A 20,027-nucleotide genomic window follows, 5' to 3' on the forward strand; every position below is an offset into this window, starting at 1 on the left:
TGATATGTTAAATATTAAGACAGATAACTTTTATCTTTGAACAGATCCTAAGCTATTGCTATCTATAGAAACACTGTTGAAAGCCCACTTCTATTGCTCTAACAGAAGAAATTAGAAGCATGAAGTCCACCCTTTCTGAGTCAGCTAATGAGACTTTTAAATGCTATACAAAAGAATTTACTAAAAATTCTCATGAATAGGCTTATATGGCCGTTCAGTGAGTTTCTCAAGAACTATTTCCAGGTTCTGAAGCATGTTTATAATTGTTGGGGGAGAAACCAGGTGGCTTTTGTTTCTGAATTTTTCCCTCCAATCTCTCATCTGAAGAAACTGAGCAGGAGGCTGACACAGGCAGTCAATACTGCATGAGGAACCTAATGAAAAAACTAAATTGCTGCCAGATGCACATCCAATCATCAGCGGCTGAAACAGGAGGGGGAAAAAATCTAAAAGATGATCTGAAATGATTGATAATGTATATACTGTTCACATCTCTAAGATCTTTGAAGCTGACAATGCAGATTTCTAATTTACTACAAATTTACTTTTTTTTGGTCTCATATAAGGAGCCAACATTCTCCCAGTTCACAAGAGGGGTTGACCTTTCCACCCACTTACCTCAAAGCTCCTAATTCTTCAGCCCCCCAAGAACTAGGACTTCAGCTGAAGCCCACTCATTGGGCTAAACCCATTTCTTTTTTGCAGGGACCTTCGAGCCTTCAAGCAGTTCATGAAATCTTTACAACTATGGTCCTCCATTGGGGTGGACAGAAGGAATTTTACTGCCCCCTGCCCCCCAGGAGACATTTGGCAATGTCTGGAGATAATTTTGGTTGTCCCAGCTGGGGGTGTGGATGTGGGGGAGAGGCTACTGGCATCCACTGGGTAGAAGCCAGGGATGCTCCCAAACATTCTGCAAAAGACAGGACAGACCCTGCAGTAAAGAATTATCTGGCCCAAAATGTCAACAGTGCCAAGGTTATATCACTATTGCATTTTGGAGCTGAGGAGGAAACCACCAAACATGACTTATCCAGTTTGGGGATATCCACACCAACTCCAGGCAGGAGTGTGAGGGAAGCAGCATTCCTGTTTGCTGTTTCTGTACCATGGCCTTCCATCACTTCTGTGACTGCCACGTCATGGCTTCCATGCCCAGTGGGTGCCTCCCTGTGCTCCTGGCCCTTTCCCAAATTTCTATCATTGATCAAAACTCAACTCTGCTGGGTCCCATTTTCTCACAACCTTCTTACTAGAGGATGGTCTAGTTAATCTGATTAATGAATTCAAGCCCATATTTTCACAAGTCCCTCCTCCAAAGTAAACCAAGAACCTCTGGCTGCAATGCTTTAGCCAACCAATGACTCAAGTGGGGAGATTTGCAGGTGTTATGGTAGACCAAGGCAATGGGGTTTGGAGAAGCCTAGCAGAGTACAATGCTGGTCCACCTGTTCTGAGCATGAACAAGTGATCAACCTACCAGGAAATCCATCTTCTCATACCTAGGTCTGTATCTTCATGCAACTTTGCCAGTATTTTCCATATGATCCTGGACAAGTCACCTCACCTCACTTTGCCTCCACAATTTTATAAAAGGAGAGAACACCTAACCCTGGCAATTATCTGCAAAACTCAGTGAGATACTGTGAGAGAAGGATATTGTGAACAAGAAGACACTTTTCATATGTTACTTGTTACTGAAGGTCATGCTCATTGGCCTCAAATACTTGAGAATAGAAAATAATAAGGATCATATCCACCATGTTCCAGAATTAGTTGACTTTTAAAATTAAATCCACTAATGTTGCTCTCCAAGAGGCTACTTCTATATCAATATACTGCTTCCTAGTGTATTTTTTTCCACTGTGGGAAATAAATACCCATTTGGAAGATGGTTTATTACCAAAAAAGTCAAAATTCAAGACTGAGATATAAACTCGAGTTGCCTTTTGCCCCTTCTATGTATAGCATGTGCTCCTAGGAAGACGCTTTAAGTGTGTTTTCCATAAACTTGATGAAAAATAGTGGGGGTGGGGGTTTGAGATGGGCCCATATAACACCATCGAGTGCATGGAGTTCAATATTCTAAAAATTAGACAATGAACAGGAAAAACGAGTTGATTCCCAGGTGATTAAATACATAGTTTTTAATTTTTGAACCCTAGAACACTGGTGAAAAGAGCAAATGTTCCCTAAATACAACCATGGAAGCTGCTGTAGTCACAAAGAATCCTTCCTCGACCTTAGCCTGAGATGCTGACAAAATGCCTTCAAAATAAAATTGAACCACGTAATTCCACCATTACTTTTATACCGTGACAGGCTACAAGTACTAATTAACAGCCCTCTGATCCAGCTTTGCTTAACTCTGGTGAAAAAAAAAAAACTTTTTTTCTGTTGAAACCATGTCAAAAATGGACAGTAGCTTTAGCTGTTATTTCCCCACATTTTTCTTCAAGAACAATATAAAGTAAAAGTCGTATTCAAGTAAATTTCTATGCTGTCCCTTAAGCACCAGAGATGTTCCCTTCTACCCAACCTCCCACTCTGAGCCCACCCCACTCCCAACCACGAGCAGTATCGAACAGGGCCCCTACACTTGCCCCAAATCATTTCTTCTCAGATCCTCCTTAAAGAATTTCCAATAGAAACAAAGAGGCCTTCCCATGGTCTCAGGATGGGGAGCAACCAGACCTTTGCTAATTTCTGACCTCTGATGCATTAGCTAAAGGAGGTCCAAAGGAAGATGACTTAAGAACAATCTGAGATAAATCAACAGGCTGTGACCCTCCTCCACCTCTGACCTCTTGGTGGTTTACTAGCATTTCTTCTAGATATGGATCCAAGAAATAAAAGGAGAACTTAACAAGAATTCACCTTAGCAAGTTTTCACCAATAGTTCTATAAAGTGGTAAGGGAGGATGGGACAATGACCATCCGAAATATGTGTCTGGATGACAGAATTTCAATTTTAGATGTCCATTCCTATGACCATAGGTGACCTCACCTAGATGACCAAGTCAATGTACAAAGGGTTCATGGATTCAACCAAATGGGACAATCAAAGCAGTCCCAGGCTAGATACTATGGGGACTTCCTGGATTGTGCGGAATTGTTAAGAGTTAAGATCATTTCCTCTGTACTTAGTAATATCCAGGCCATTTTTACAGTATGGTGTTTAGCTTTGTTTGCCACTGTTAAGCAGTACTAGGGAAAAGTACAGAGAAAATGACCAATTTATGGAAGGACAGAATAAAGCAGTGCTTCCCAAACTTTAATGTGCTTGTGATCTTGCCCTGAGGATCCTGTTAAAATGCAAACTTTGATGCATTAGTTCTGGAGTGACGCCTAATACTCTGCATTTTTAACTAGCTCCCCCAGTGATCCAATGCCACTGGTCTTGGACAATGGCTCAACTAGTGAGGGAGTAAAGAACCTAAAAGGAAAGGGAAACATGCTATTTAACTTATATACAAAAATAATAAGAGGGCTTAACTAGAGGCCTTATAAGGTAGGGTGTACAACAAGCCATCTATCTGTTCTCCATCTCTGTAGGGTACATGGGCTTAAATTGCAGAAACAATTTTGAACTGAAACATGAAGAAAAATTTCCTGGGAGAAAATATTCTAGAAGAGTTTAACTAAAGAAGAATGAGAAAAATTTCTGCCTTGGGGGGCTCTTGAACAACTAGAAGATCTGGATACCTGCAATGACACTTGGGGAGGACAATAGCTAGGATTCCTTAAAAGACTCCCTACTTTGATATTTTTTTTTACCTAGCTTGGGTCCAGGCTCAGGAGAAAGGACCAGAGAAAGGGGCAGTGTGATTGGTAAAGAGGGATGAAAACTGTGAGCAATTCATTTCTATCTGTTTAAACAATGAATGCAGTTTACTTTGATATCTGGCAGTCACAATCAGGAGGTCCATAGGTGGAGCCATGTGTTAGTTCATAGATGACAGAGCCAAAAGAAAGAGGCATGCCCCACAGACCAATTAAATGCATATGTCCTGCTCTACAACCATCTTTGACCAAATAAACCAAACGGCACAGATCGGAGGTTAGTTTCCAACTTGGTGTCTTTATTATTTAAGGAGACCTGCAGGCAGTAAAAGCCAAACTGCCAACTCATATCTCATCCCAGAATCGAAATAAAAGTTAAATGACTGCACCAGTCTAAAACACCTTCAACTTTGAAATATCAGGAGCATTGAATCAAAAGGGTGCTCTCATTTTCCATCATTAAGTTTCTACAACCATTCTTAAGAATAAGGACGATTTTGGGACAGATATCTCATCCTCAGAATTGAAGGTACTGGCAGAGGAAAATCTGGATGAGCATTTTGCTAATATGGCAAAGTCATAAGGGTATAGAAATTTGGAAAGACTAAAACATGAGCAACAAAGGATGGTCTGTATGTTATTTCCCACATTTTTCTTCAGTAACAATATAAGTAAAAGTTGTATTCCAGTAAATTTCCTAATCTACATCTACAATAGACTTATGTGTGAATAACTTGCATTCAGGTTAACAGACAGAAGCAAAACAATTTCTACAGGAAGGCAAACAAGCCCCGAGCCAACAGTAAGTCCTTTGGTACTAATTATTTGGAAGCGGGTTACAAGATTCCATTTTACTGTCAGTGAAGTTTTACAGCACTGGACAAGCCTTAATTATTTGATGACAATTTATTTCACTGGCCCTGACTCTGTGCTCTGACCCCAATGTACAGTTTTGCTGGTCTGGAAGAGAAGCCTGGGCAGGGAAAGCACAGGCTCCTCGTGGCTTTAGGAAGCAGTAGGAAAATGATGAGGTGGCCAGTGATACTCCCCAAGAGCTAACTCCAAAAGCACTGCTGGGCAGTGCAATTCACATGCCAGGCAATTCACACAGGAGTTGTTTTCCTAATCAGTTGGGACAGAGTGAGAACACATTTCGCCAAGGGCTATGAGGATACAACAGGAATGGAAACCACCTGCAAGGCACTTAACTGTCCGCCCGGGCAGCCATCCGACAGCGGTAAGACACCAGCTCCACTTGGCTGCTGGACCTTGAGCACGTGCTCAACCTTGCTGAGCTGAAATTTCTCAGGAAATAGTGATAAAGGTACCTAACTCATTGGTTATGGTGAAGATTAAGTGAGATGATAACTGTAATGAACTCTCTCCATAGAGCCTGACAGTTAAGCAATTCTAGGATAATTTCTTCTGCTAAATAACAAGAAGTTATCAGAAACTCTAATGGATGGGAGACTGCAAAAAGGGTGGAACCAAAAAGGGAATGGAGGCACTTCACACTCAGACTCTGCCTCTTTGCAACTTTGCTTAAGTGTTTGCTGTTTACAAAGAGAAGCACTTCATAAAATGGTGTCATTGAGACTTTGACAGTTACAACCAGGTTATGGCATCACAAATTTTAAATAAAAAATACTGTCCAAGTCATTCATCATTATTTTAACACTGAATATATGAAGGTGCTTCCTCTGTTGCTTTGAACATATAATTTTTAATAGTTAATTCGTTATTTGAAGTGCATTGCCTGGAACTAAAGGGGCGATTCCAAAGCACTGTAAACTTTTTCAATGTGAGCTTTTATACTTCATTAACTGAAAGGCAAAATATGTAGGCAGAGTAGAGTCAAGCCATACCCACATATACGCTGAAATTTAATTTTCTGAGGCTTAATGAATTTACATTCAACTTACTAAATCATTTTTAGGTTTCTCTCCAACTCTCTACTTGGTTTTTAGTGTTTTATACATAACTGGTACTCAATAAATAAATCTCACAATGTCTAAGGGATGATCTATAGGAAAGCATACTAATCCAAATATTCTAAGGCCCAATGACTTTATTAAAAAAGGGTAAGTAGTTTTAGCTGAAAAAAAAGATAATGGACTCAACTTCTTTGTGAGGAGACCCTTACAACTGACAGCAATTAGTCTAAAGTAGGGGTCTGTTTTAACCTTTTGATAGATATTTTTTTAAATCCCAGCTAATGCTACTTGAGCCTCCAAAACAATTAAAAACCATGACTAAGAAATTAAAGCAATTTTAATAATCATTTTCGAATTACATGTTCTCCTCCCTCGCAGGATATTTTAGTAAAGCTCTTGAGGGTGGGGGCAGATGCGATGTGCAAACTTTCCTGGTCCACAAACACACACAAGAGTCTACATCTACAACAGAGCCAATATTCACTACATGACAAGCACTAGGCTGGGGGGTTTAATATGTATTACTTCATTTAATCCTCATTAAAATCATACGAGACTATATTATCATTCCAGTTTTAAAGATAAGGAAGCTGAGGTTTAGAAAAGATTGAGTCAATTCCTCAAGCTCTGAAAGCTCATAAATGGGGCCACTAAGATTCAAAATCCATGCTCTTTACCACAAATTTACAGACCACACTATAAAAAACATGGGCAGTGTTGACAAACCTTTCATCTAAGTAGAGTCCCTGGAATATACAAAGCAATTTTTATAAAAGGAAAAAGAAGGTAAGCTTTGTGTTTACAAAAGGTAATGAGAAATTACATACTGAAATGCCGTTCTGATAAATACAAACCAAATCAGCTAAAACAACATTTCACATAATTGCTACCTGGATATCAGAAATACCTTCACTTCTGAAAAACAGTGTGCAAAAGAGATTACCATCAAAAAAGCATACCTTTATCCCTTATTTTAAGCATTGTCCTGTGAAAACATGAAATACAAAATCTCTCATTTCTTGAAGAGACAGCAGTAGGCACAAGTAACTAGCTGTGACTAACAGATTGTGACAAACGCAGACAGAGCCGAAAGGTAAAGCATGAGGACTGACATTTATTGACCCATTAAAATAGAAACCCTTTTCATTTTAGGACCACAGCTCCTCTAACCCCTACTTCCAGTGTAAAGCCCGGTATAGGCGGGGATATTTTTATCATACGACTTTTCCTTCAGTCCTTCCGACCTTTATTTAGAAAGCCAAAATAAAAACCAGAAGAAGTATACTTGTAAACTCATAAGCCATACACTATAATAGGTAAACAAAAGTCCTTTGACATTTTAAACCACAAAGGAACAGAAGATTAGAAAGTAAATCATAAACAGCTGCATCTCCCCTCCCAACTGTTTACATTCCTAGACATCCACTTTTTAAAAATATTCCCTATGTAGATCAAAACATGCTGTGCTTAGGAAATAGTACAACAATGACGTTAGCCTTAAAATATTACATGGTTTACATATAAACAGAGCTAAGTTTATATGCATTATTCTAGTTGGCACCAACTGATCTGAACAGCTAGGATGGAGAGCTATTAATTGCATTATTTATCTCTACAGAAAAATTCTAAGCATATATGTAACCTTTAACAAGGTGCCTGGCTTGAGCATGTATATATATGTTCATGTCTTATATACATTTGTGTATGTCCACCGACACTCTAAACAGTGTAGGATAAAACTGGTCTAACAAATAAAAATAATCTAAAAAGCTTTTTCAAGTTGATCTCAGCTTGGGTGACACTTGGTGCAATTATTGCAGGTGCTCCAGTCCTCTGTCCCCTGCTCTTCTCCCCACAACTTTCTTTTTTTCCTTTCCCTTAATACTGTTCCCCTTTCACTAGTGACATTCAGGTTTAGAAAACTGGATGGCACATACAAATACCATTTTAAAAAATTTATTATTCATACCTTTGTGCATTAAAACACTAACCTAACAAAAAGCTAACTTTAAGAGGATGGATCTGCCCCTGCCAGCATCGCGTATGTACACGGGAGGGGAGGCGAGGGAGTCCTATCGTCAATACTCTGATTTGTTATATATTCAGGAGATCAGCAGTTGGCAAAATGACCTCAAAACACAATGTCCATTCATAAACCTCATGCCCACTTTCATCTGTCCCTATAAATGGAAAAACTTCATTCTAAGTATTGTCTAAGTTTTAACTTAAAATAGGCCAACTTCCATTAGAAGCAGGAATTTAATATCAATGGTAGGAGAGCTAATAAGTTTTGGGAGATAAAAGATTTGGCTGCTCTGAGCTATCATTAAGAAAGCATTTATTCTCTGCCCACGTCTCCAAGACAAACCAAGGTGAATCATCAAGTTCATACTACTGAGAAAGTTCTGATGCTAAAATATGGTATCGCTGACCTCTTTAAATCCAAAAACATGCTCCAATCGAGGTCGTGAAAACCACTCCAGATACGCTTACTATCTTGTCACTGAATTGCCATGTCTCACAAATACTCAAGGATTATGTGTAAACATGAACCCCATGACTTCTAGTCTTGACCTCCAAGGTGGTAGTTGTGGTAACATATGCCCAAAGTTTAATGAGGATGAGTAAAAGAAGACAATATATTTTCGTTTAGAATATAAATAGGGATGATGGTTTCTAAACCATGAGTTATTGATCAATTATATTTGCTTATTGATGCATTATAATTGTAATAAGGATTCAGACCCAATGGTCCCATCCAAACTTGGATAGAATCTCAAGAAAGTAAAGAATTTGCCTCTTTTGAAATATAATGTTTCTGTCCTTTGGCAACTGTAAATGCCGAAGAGAAGTCTGAATGTTGCATGCTTCCTTTCAATTATGAAGCACTTGTGTAAGAAACACCATATAATTGACTGTCTATATAAAGCACTGCAATTAATGGGGTATCCCAATGATTCCAAGTCATTCAACATTAGGGGGTGCCTACACTATACAGAGTAAGAAGCTTCCACTTCTGGAGGATGGTTGGTGCCACAAACTCTGTGCTGCCCACAGATGTGAGCTGGATATGCAGCAAACCAGTCATTCCCAGGACATAAGCTCCATGAGACAGAAATTCTGTGGCCAAAGACATTTGGGAAACGTTACCTTCAACACATTCCATCTCATATTAGAGACTACACATTTTGTTTGACTATGAGTTTCTCAAACTTCTGATCAGAAAATATGTGGCTTTTATTTCATACTAAAATCTCTAACATCTATAAAACACACTTTGGGAAATACAGCATTAAAATTTTCTTCATAAAGCATTTTCCCCTGAATTTTACTATTCAAAAAGCATTCTGATAAAGTATTAGTCACAATAGATATAGACATTAAAAAAAAAAAGATGTGTTGTATGGTGGAAAGTTAATCAAATTAACTGGCCAAAAAAAATGCTTTATTTGAGAATATCTTGTTTCTCCATTTCCAAATTCCAGGTATGATCTGTGGTCATTAAGAAAGATATTAATGCATCAACAATTTACAGTTTGGCATAATAAATGTAAAAAAGAGTTCTTTCCTGCTCTGATTTTGAAGGGAAATGAATCTCTAAAGTAAATGAAGAGTGGAAAGAGAGCATCTTCCATTTATTCATAGACGCAATCTGAGTTCAGAATAGAATACTCCACTTTCAGGGCTTATATATGACAGTTGTTTTAGTTTTAAACTCATGATTTTGGGGGGTGAATGTCATAGAAATGAAATGGTTTACTACTGCACAGATAATTTTAAATTATATTCAAAGAACTAGGGCAAAAGTAAAAATATTTTATATTACTGGAAAAGCCAACCCTACAATTAGCCTACCATGATGACCAAGCATGTAAGACATTGTTACAAAATCACAAAAAATATCATAAATGAAAATCCAACACTTTTTTTCAAAATATTAAGTGGCATGCTATGTTACCATTTAGCCTAAATATTTTCAAATACAGTTTTGTATACTGGGAAAGTATGAAGATAGAAATTTTACCTTAAGGGATTACACTTTGACATAATATAGAAATAATTAAAACTAATAATAGTATCACTACAATTAATAATAGTTTCACCTTGATTTCCTCATTTTTTGGAAAAGGCTATGATGTTACACAACATTTTCTAAAAGAGCTTTATTTATGCCTAAATTATATACTGCCAGAAATGTGGAAATGAAAAATAAAAGGCATAATTTTATAGGGAGCAAAAATGGTGGCAGGGAAGGGATGAAGTTAAATTACCAGATGCAAATGGTAATAACCTCACAATTAGCCAGATAGAACACGATCCAATCTAAGATTTCTAAACTGTCCAAGGAAGTGGAATTTTTGAGACTCTACAGATAGATATAGGGATTGTCTTTGAAGACATTTTTGTAAATTCCTCTAGCCAAAAAAGTTCAGTGTACACTACAAATTATTTTATCCAGCAACTGTGGAATAAGAGAGGCTGTGCAATTATATGCTTACTTCTGTTTATGCCTAGAAAATGACTCACAGAGACTCAATGAGGGATAATGAAAAATTCTGCCCTAATACCCAAAACTGCCTATTTCAGGGGAAAATTATTACATAAGGCTCAAAGCACAAATAAAAGTCACGACTAGCAAGAAATATTCATTAGACACCCACGTGGTTTTAAAAACCAATTTCAAATGCTTATTTATAAATGTGAGCCAAGGTGACTGGATTTTTACAATGCCATGTTGGTCAATGAAAAGGCTTTTTAAAAAAGGAAACATGTCCCGAGAAAATTTATAGGAGGTTTGGTAGCAAATGAACTTCTAAATAGATACCTACATTTAATAGAGGGGCAAATAAGCACTGGCTTCTAGAGCCTAAAGTTACAAGGGTTTTGACATAGCCAGCCAATCATGGGCAGCTGGCAAATGTCCTGAGCCAAACAGCAGCTGAAGCAAGTCACATTCTGAAACTTTGTAGCACTTCCTGTAATAGAGAAATGTTAGTATACTCTGAAATTTATCCCCATAAACACAAAAGCTGAATGAAAATCATGTGAGCGGTGAAGAGCTACCATGATCAAAGCAGTTATACATTTTCAAACATGTTAAAAGCTGAATGGAAAAGAAAAAACATGGAAAATTATCTTTTCAAAATTCATGCAAAGACTAATAAAAAGAAATTTTTGATAAAACTTAGAACATGGCATTTTCTTTACAGCAGAGGAAAAAAAGAGAATTAAAAGTCACAATAAAATGCAAATACACCACCAACGCTATGTATCAGGAAACTATGAAAATATACGGACATGCTTTGGCTCCTATCACTCTGTTATAGCACGGATACAGGAAGAAATGAGAAAGAAAGTCATGTAAAGAATAAGCTCACCCTCCATACAAAAGTCTTTTAATTTATGTACATAAATTAAATTTGATTTATTTTGCATTATTTTTGTTTTGTTTTGTATTATGCCTTAAGACAAGAATGAAAATTAATTTTCAATAAGTGGCTTAACTGAAAGGTTGCCTGAAATATTATTTCAACAAAAGCCAGCATTAGGAAATTCCATTCTACTCCTTGGAGAAAGTTGAAAATACTCAATTAGTTTATAAAATGTCAATACAAAGAGATCTCATAAATAGAAAATCTAATAACTATCTGGTCTCACTTCCTTACAAATATATGCAGTCACACTTTTTTCTTCCTTGGAATCCGCTGTGGCTCCATTAGTAAGCCCCTAAAAATGTAACCTGGCATTTACACTCTGTCCACCTGGAATGTCTTTATGTCAGAAGAGAGCCCTCGACCCCTGGTGAAGAGGAACAAGTACACGGCTGGTAAAGATGTGCCCATGTGGAAGCCACTCACCAAATGTTAATCCCTCCAGGACCCTCTTTTTCCTATTTTTGGATGATGCTAAAAAGTATATGGCTTCTTTTTAAATTGAATACTTTACTATGAACCAAACTGAACAATTTCTCATTCTTAAGCTAGGAAGCTTGCCATCAAAGCTGTCTGAAGTCCAATGTGCTGTCTTTTACCATCACTAACAGTTTTGAAACCAAATATGCATGATGCTGAAGCCAATCTTGTCAAAGTTATCATTGTGAAACCTAACCCTGCAACTCTGTCTTCCTCAGCAGAATGGAGCAGCATTATGTACATCTGAGAAGAGATTCAGGAATTACTGAGGTTTTCCACGCTGCTTCCATGAAAACCAATACTTCTAGGTTTCATTGCTGGCTCATGATGCACAGCTAAACTTAGAAATCAAGCTGGTTCTATATCAAACTACACCACCTAACTCTCTGTGTGGGCAGGAATGTGAATTTACAGACCATTCCAATTCTTAACTATTGGTTTTAATGGGCAAAGCAGGCTGGTCAAATTAATCTCTCCAGATAATTTAACAACAAGAGCATAATCGCTTTGGAATGTATTTGGGTATTAAATTTGGCTACTGTTGCAGCCAAGGTTTCAACAGTACAAGTACAGGGGCACTATTTACACCATTGTCCCATGGCATTGTGCCATACCTGCATGGTTGGGGGATTTGGTAGGTCACTCTAAGCCAATTACCAAGAGTCCTACACTTCAGAAAAAGCTGGAAAATTATCCATTTTCTGATGTAATTCTTCCCAGCTACTGCCTCCACGCTGGACAACTGTCACTCATGGTGACAAAGTTTTGCTTCGTATCAAATAAACTGAATAAAGGATAGTTGAAGTTTCAAAATGGCTCCTTTCCTTTGGCAAAGAATCCTAAACGCATTTTACACAGGTTCTAAAATCCAAATGTAATTAGGGCATTATAGGTACCTTAGAAACCCCAAAAAACTCCATATTCAAAACTGCCCAAGGAAGAGTTGACTGATCTAGTTAAGGTACAAATTGTGAATCATGAAAATTATTTGACTGTTTCATGAATGTAATATAGAAATCATTACAAAGCAATAAGTATTGGTCACAAATAACAGAGGCTGCCAGTAGCACTACTTTCCATCATCAGCTCTAGGAAAATTAAATTTCCTCTTTTTTTTAGCAAAGGGGATTGCATAAGCACTTTATTCTGATAATCAGAAAAGCAATAAGAGAGAGCTAAAATGGCTAATCAATACTAAAGGTTGAGCTGTAGCCCTACATCAATATAGTTCTTGCTCATTACTGAATCTTTCTAAATACAAATTAGAAAGCTCCCTAAGGTTCACTTTTCTCCAACAACTGATAATCATTATTCACTAGAAAAATTTAGATTCAAATCCAGACTGATACATTAATTTAGCTAGGTTATTTAAAATCTTGCTTTTAGTGAATATAAATATGCTCAATCACCATTAGAAAGTGGCATCCCAACTGGGACTCACTGCCCAGAGTTCCTGGGAAAGTCATCATATATAACATATTAAGTTGATAATTAAAGATACAGAGCTCAAACCTCTTATGATAGTACCATCTAAAATGTTATGAGACCACAGAAATATAAAAACTGATAAAAGGGCAAATCACAATCAGAGCTTTACCTACTACAAGTAATATAAATGAAGCATCTGCACAACTTGCAAATACTGTACTGAGAGTTTTAACTAGTGGAGAGGGCTGCAAAATTTTTTGGTATAGAGGCTGACAGTAAATATTTTCAGCTTTGCAGGTCACATATGGTCTCTTTTGCAATGTCTCAGCTCTGCCATGGTAATTCAAAAGCAGCTATAATGCTTAAAAGAGACAACTCATAAAGAATGGGTGTAGTTGTGTCCCAGTACAACTTTATGGAAACAGGTGGGGGGCTGAATTTGGCCAGGAGTTCTCGTTTACTATGCCAACCCTTGATCTAGGGTAAACTAAACAAAATTACATATTTCATTGCAAATCAACGAAAAATCAGGGGAATAAGAATACAAATGGGGTTGCTCATAAACACAAAATCAACTCAAATAATAAGCCTACAAATATAAGACATCTTCCTGATGAGAATAATCAGAAACAGAAAATAACTAACAAGCGGTTTGTCAAAGTATAAATATTTGCATATCTGCTACGCTTACAAAATATTATTATACTATTGTGAACATCCAGAAGAGAATGAAACCAATTTCAGAACATATTATCTTCCTTTAAATGCTTTTGTAATAAAGTACATAAATTTAAAGACAAAAGGGGGAAGAGACAAGATAACATCTTCAAGGGCAAGAAGGGAGCAGTGAAGGCCTTATGCCACTGGAGAGTCTTGTTAGTTTTAATTCACCATTCCCTTAACATTTCCCATACCATACTATTTTTGGTCCTTTTTATTCAAATTACTACATTTTTGGGGTTTTGCTTTTTATACCATGTTGAGGTTTCTACAGTCCTAAAATTATGCAAGATTCTAAGAGCCCTGTATTAAGGCTCTCTGGGAAGGCTACCGTCCAAATTTATGACAAAAATATTGCAAACAAAATCTACAAAAAGTGCCACTGAAGCCACATCTCAGATCCTCATGGTTACCCCCCCCCCCCCGCCCGAATGCCAATATGAAAACGAAATGAACAATCCAGAGAGCTTGAATTTCAAGGGCATTTTTTAAAAGATGCCATCTGCTTTCCTAAAGCAAAACAGAGGCAAAAATAGTTTTCTCCTTCCCCAGCTACAGCAATCCAACATACTCAATCACAGTGCATTTGATCTCCAATGACCAAGGTATCCACATTTTTGAGGTCTTTCTCTCTTGGCCTCTACTATATCAGTCAAGTTTTATTCCATCTGGAATTATTCATTAGTCTTACAATAGTTTCAAATTAGACCTACATCAAAAAAGACCCTACATCAATCCTCCTTCATTCACAAAAATTTTGACTTTTGAATCAAATTGCTCTTTATTTCTATCCAAGTTATTCCTTTTTTTTTTTTTTATTGTCCTACTTAACATAATAACCCTTTGGCCAATCACCCAGTAATCAAAGCTTCAAAATTCATTTGTATCAATGACATACAGTAAATAAACTTCAAATACTAATAAAGTGAAAATTCCTATATAAAACTGTAACTCATGCCAAACAATGAAAGGGAGCAGGGACAGATACTAACAGAATAGAATTTAAGAATCATTTTTATTCACTCTGAAAATGGATTTTATGATCTTTCCCCATATTGATTTTCCAAATACTTTGCTTTTACTTGCACTAATAAAGTTGGCTTTCCCTCAGCAATGCCAAAGGATCATTAAAGGAATTTGACACAGAATCAGATGTAAAAATACGGATTTTTAAACTGTTAGAAAAAATACTCTGTAAGCCTGAAACATCAGTCATCGGTCTCAATGAGGACCAGGAAAAAGAAAGAATGAATGAGGATGACGTTATCAATCCTAGAAAAAGGGGTTAGAGCAGGTCATAATGATGTGGGCCCATAGCATCATCTCCGCATGTGAATCATAGAACAATTTATCTTTTGTGCTGCAGATGGCAAGCAGGGTCTTTTCTATTTACTTATTTTTTATTTAAACAGTTTTAGTCACACAACATACAATCTACCCTAAGTGTACAATCAATGGCTCTTGGCTTATTCACATAGTTTTGCACTCACCACCACAATCTACCTGAGAACATTTCCATTTCTTCCTCAAAGAAAGAAGAAGGGAAAAAAAAGGAGAAACAACAACAAGAAGAATCCCAACCCCTCCCTTATACCACCATGTTACTGACATTTAGCTTTGGCATACTGCCTTTGTTACAATTAATTAAAGAATATTACAATGTTACTTTAATCATAGACCTTAGTTTGCATTAATTGTATTTTTTCCATATACCATGCCATTTTTAACACATTGCAATAGTGGTATTCATTTGTTCTCCCTCATGTAAAACTTTCTTATATTAGTACATTTAATCACAATCATTGTCCACTGTAGGTTTTGCTAAATTATACTGTCCCAATTTTTATCCTCTATCTTTTCTTCTAGTGTCATACATGCACCTTCCCTTCCACTTTCAACTGTCCTCATACTCAGCTTTGTTCACTATGCTAACAATATTGTTTTACCATCACACAGCATTGTGCTATCCCTTTCTGAATCTTCACAGTCAATCCTGTTAAACATTCTGCACTCCTTCAGCATCAAATATCCAATCTTCACCCTCTTTCTATCATCTGATAACCTGTATTCTCAACTTTAACTCTGAGTTTGCTCATTATAGTCAGTTTATACTAGTGAGACCAGACAGTATATATCCTTTAATTTCTGGCTTATTTCACGCAACAAGGTCCTCAAGATTCATCCATGCATGTTGTTGCATGCATCATGACTTTATTCCATCTTATAGCTGTATAATATTCCATCATATGTGTATTTCATAGTTTGTTTATCTACTCATCCGTTGATAAACATTTGGGCTGTTTCCATCTCTTGGCAATCATGAATGAGTTGTAAATTGTCAAGGGCTTAACTGAGCAGCAGCACAACTGGTTTTTCTTAGGTACCACAAGTCACTAATCAACTGCTCCCTGAGGACCTAAAAGTACACAGTCAGATTTTAGTGCTTGTTACATGAATGTCATCAATATGGCACTTAGAATCCTATCTCATGAACTACACTTGATAATTCTCACCAGAGTCAAGCAAATCTGCTTATGCTTCCATTTCCCTTGGCCTGGATTTTATATCCCTGCTTTATCCCAACTTCACACTACAGCTTCATCTATTCATGTTCCTTTCTTAAAAAAATCTGCTCAAACTCACATCTACAGGAAGTACATAGTTGAACTAAAATGGGAATTATTAGATAATGCCCTTAAAATTTTATTGACTAGCAACTGCCAAGCATCTAGTGAACAGCTATTTGTGGTCAAACTACCAGGGAGGGTGTTCTCTGTGCAGTTTTCTCCAGGACTGGTCCATATCCAGATATATGGGACAGGAAGAATTTTTCTTGGGGCACTGTTGGGAATCTACAACTTGTGTGGGTTTTCTAAAACCTCAGCATCACTGTCTGTCCTTGTGAGCTCCCTAAAACAGCCCCAGTGGTCTTTCCAGAACTCTTAGAAGTGAAGTATCTATGGAGTTTTGCTACCTACCTACTCAATAACTGGCCTCACAGTCTGAGGCAGTAAGAAATTTTGATTTCAGTTCTGCAAAATTTGGGAAGGAAACTTTCCAAGACTCTCTTCTGTCAATGCCATAACAGAAATACGCAGAATGTCTTCATCACCGGAAGATAACTTATACTAGAAAAAGTCAATTTGTAAAAGTAAATCCACTTAACAACAGAGACCCAATTTTTATAGTATAAAAATGGTTTAACTTGGATTTTATACTGGAGGATAAAATAAAAATTTGTGGAAAAGAGCTTATTTTATCTTATGTTTAACAAGCTACAGGTTTTAATAGTATCTACTGGCATTTTCTTAGAATAAACAAAGTGTGTTCAAGTGTTCATTTTGGAGGGTTACTTTCCTTTATGATTCATTTTTGGTGTGTTGTTTGATTTTCATATAACAATCATAAAAACGATAATTTCTGAAGAAATAGTCAAAGGCTTTATCAATTTTTCCAAGGGCTTCTCTTAATGCTGCAATTTTTATACTTTAAAAGGACTAATTTTTGTCTCTTAAAAGTATTCAGATTTGGGGGGTGCAAGGGTAGTTCAGTGGTAGAATTCTTGCCTGCCATGCAGGAGACCCGAGTTTGATTTTCAGTCCATGAACTTCACAAAAATACAAACAAGCAAAAATTCAACAAACGGTGCTACAATAACAGGAAAAATAATGAAATGTGACCATGCCATACACCATTAACTCACATCTACAGGAAGTACATAGTTGAACTAAAATTAAAAAAAAAAAAAGTACTAAGATTTGTCTCTTCAACAGTTGACTCATCTAATTCTGCTAGGGCGTTCTTGTCAATGACTCTACTGTGAACCCAATAGTTAGTTCTTCAACGTCATTTTCATTGACGTTATAAAATCTTGCATCTTTTGCAAAAGGTACATTTCCACATTGAATAAACTGATGGGAGGAGTGGTTACTAGCATTAAGTAGAGAAAAAGCCTAAGCAAGGAGAGAATTTATATGTGGTTAGTACATTAGTGAATATTTTATAGTTTCTACTTCCCTACTAAAGCCTTGTGATTGCAGGACCTCAGGTAATGAAGATTCCTCTCCTGTCTTCCACCCCTACCGAACTGTTCTTGTTTGCTAGCTGCCGGAATGCAACATACCAGAAACAGATTAGCTTTTAATAAAAGGGGATTTATTTCATTAGTTCTTCAGAGCAAAGGCAGCTAACTTTCAACTGAGGTTCTTTCTTACTTAGAAAGGCACAGGGTAATCTCTGCTGGCCTTCTCTCCAGGCCTCTGGGTTCCAACAACTTTCCCTAGGGTGGTTTCTTTTTGCATCTCCAAAGGCCTGAGCTGAGCTGTGAGTCCTGAGATGAGGTATGCTGAGCTGCTTGGGCTGTGCTATGTTGCCCTCTCTCATTTAAGCACAAACCAACTAAATCAAACATCATTCATTGTAGCATGCACGCCTCCTAGCCGACTGCAGATGTAACGAGCAACAGATGAGGTTCATGTACCATTTGTTCATGCCCACAGCAACAGAACTAGGTGCCTTCACCTGGCCAAGCTGACAACTGAATCTAACTACCACACCAACCATATGGCAGGATTTGGTTTCATTAACCCACCAGGATGTCTCCATGAAACCACAGAACCAGCTCTCAAGACTAAACTTAAAAATATAATAATTTTTAAGTCAAAGTGCAAATCAGAGACTTAGGGGCTTGGGTATTATATCATGAGCCAAGAGTTGATTGGTCAATTGTCTTGACCACTGCCCGGTACTTGCTGACGTTAAAATCCATTTGAAACCACGCTCTAGCTGTTTCTGAACTATTTGGATGCCCTGAAAAGCTCATCAAGATGCTTCCTTACAGTCATCAGGCTGAGGCAGGATGGACATGATCACAGAATTAATACCTAAAGACAAATGGCATAATCAAAAATACTGTTAAAAGTTAACTGAGCCAATATAATTTTCCAGTAAATAGGTAAAATGCAATAAAAATAAAAGCTAACTCTATATATGATTGGTGCCTGTTTTCATTGAGTTTTAAATGTCACCTAAAAATGCTCTAAAGTGTAGGTGTACAAACAGACTAATATCTAGCATCAAAAAGACTACACGTTTAAAATAAACTAATACTGTACTTTCTAAAATATTCATAAATGCACACAGTGCCAGTCAACTGGCAGCCAAGTGTTACCAGTAAATCTAAATTTGGATCTCATAATCTAAAAACCAGACAAAAGAGTACTGAAATAAATACAAGTCATAATAAGGGCAATGGGTTGTGTTAGGTGACATGGGTTCTAAAACAAAAATGACCAGCTAAAAACCCATACAAATCAGGTTAAATAATTTATGGCTGGAATGTCTGTTGGAGGCTTAAAACAAGGGTCGCACATTGGATGGAAGGGGCATTATCCTTTACAGAAGAACTGAGATCTGGGTTTAAAGAAATTGTAATAGGCATGCCTTGCAAAGAATGTGTCTACATCATCAGGTGGGTGGACATGTGGCCAGACAGGTCTGGATCTAAGACTAAACTCTAGTCATAATATCCAAAGAGCCTAATTTGGTCAGGGACATCTCAGGGATGCTACGACAATGTGCTGCTTTAGCAAGGTTAAAGATGAAGTCTCCCTGAGGCATCTCTAAAACATGCCTGGGTGATGCTGGAAACAATCTATGAAGATCTATGTCCTAGTTGCTTTTATCATCTCAGAGATCTCAACTGATTGACTTGGTCAAAAGTGAAGAGATTATACAGAAGAATTCCATGGCCCATATATAAAACTTGGTGTTTTAGTTTCCTGGCTGCTAAAGCAAATAACATGCAACAAGTTTGCTTAAAAGTGGAAATTTATTGGCTCGTAATTTTGAGGCTAGGAGAAGTCCAAAATGAAGGCATCATCAAGGCGATACTTTCTCCTAGAACGATGGCAGTCTGGGGCTGGCTGCTGGCAGTCCCGGGTCCTTGGCTCCTCTGTCTCATGACAGTGCACATGGTGGCCTCTCCTGGTTTCTCCTTTTTCTTGTGGGTTCCACTGACAGAATTCCCTGTGGCTTTCTCCTTCTCTGTGGCCTTTCCTATAAGACCACCAGTAATAGGATTAAGACTCATCCTGATTTAGCTGGGCCACATCTTAACTGAAGTAACCTCATCAAAAGGTCCTATTCACAGGAGTTTACACCCACAGGAATGGATTAAGTTTAAGAACATGTTTTTCTGGGGACCATAGCTTCAAATCACCACAGTAGGCATACTGGGTGGTCTTAGCAC

The 20,027-nt window shown here is 37.4% G+C and overlaps 1 protein-coding gene across 4 annotated transcripts in view; it reads right to left on the minus strand.

The window, feature by feature from the left end:
- IRS1 (insulin receptor substrate 1) overlaps window positions 1-20,027 on the minus strand; it is a 57,584-nt gene that overhangs the window by 10,079 nt on the left and 27,478 nt on the right. For 2 of the 4 annotated variants that reach the window (XM_077155299.1, XM_077155298.1), the window contains exon 2: window positions 2,016-19,834. The exons of the other annotated variants lie outside the window; for them this stretch is intronic. The gene's annotated coding sequence lies outside the window, so the exon portion shown is untranslated. Of the gene's footprint in view, window positions 1-2,015; window positions 19,835-20,027 lie in introns of those variants that run through there. 4 annotated transcript variants of the gene reach the window in all.

The sequence above is a fragment of the Tamandua tetradactyla genome, chromosome 3 (genome assembly GCF_023851605.1).
Source record: "Tamandua tetradactyla isolate mTamTet1 chromosome 3, mTamTet1.pri, whole genome shotgun sequence".
NCBI lineage: Eukaryota > Metazoa > Chordata > Mammalia > Pilosa > Myrmecophagidae > Tamandua > Tamandua tetradactyla.